Raw genomic sequence first — 823 nt, forward strand, 5'->3', positions numbered from 1 at the left:
AGATAATTATCATGTTAGACTGCATGCATGTTTTTATAGGTTGCAGTTAGGTTAGTCGCTATATTTCTTTCTATCTTACATTATATACTCACCATGTTCTTTAACGAGTGATGAGTGACCCGTGAGAGTCCAATATATACGAGTCTTGCAATGTTAAAGGTTCAGTAAGTTGTTTCATACGTATAACTCATTTGCAATTGATTTTGTACATTGGTTTTGGCTGCTTGCATTAAATTGGTTTGGGCGTGTAAAGCATATGTAACACTACGGATTTTCTTTGGTGACTACTCGACCGAGTAGAGCCTACTCGGCCGAGTAATGCTGTTGTTATGAGTTGTTTTGGTTCTGCCGATGAATACTCGGCCGAGTATAGTGAATACTCGACCGAGTAGAGGATACTCGGCTGAGTATAACTTTACTCGACCAAGTATTCGGTCTGACGAGTATTATTTTGCGGTTTGATTAGGGAGCGTTTAAGATTTATTTTATATCCCGCGTCAGTTTTCAAAATATCATTTCTACTTCATCATTTTACGTTAACCCTAATCTCTCCCTAATCATCCCATTGCTTTGTTGTTTGCGAAACCGTCGGAGTCCTTACGTACAATTCCTCATCCTACTGTTGGTAAGTTTTATTCTATGTTGTTTGTATTCGTTGGGGTTACTGTAATTACGGAATCGGGAATATGGGGATTGTGCAATGTGTAATTGTGTGATATGATTATGGTATAGGAGAAGACTTCGTAGAGGAGCCTTTCTGAGTGTGCAAGTTCATTCCCACTGTTGATTTCTAAGGTAGGGTTTCCTACTCAGTTTACTGTTA

This window comes from Silene latifolia, chromosome Y (assembly GCF_048544455.1).
Source record: "Silene latifolia isolate original U9 population chromosome Y, ASM4854445v1, whole genome shotgun sequence".
Classification (NCBI taxonomy): Eukaryota; Viridiplantae; Streptophyta; class Magnoliopsida; order Caryophyllales; family Caryophyllaceae; genus Silene; species Silene latifolia.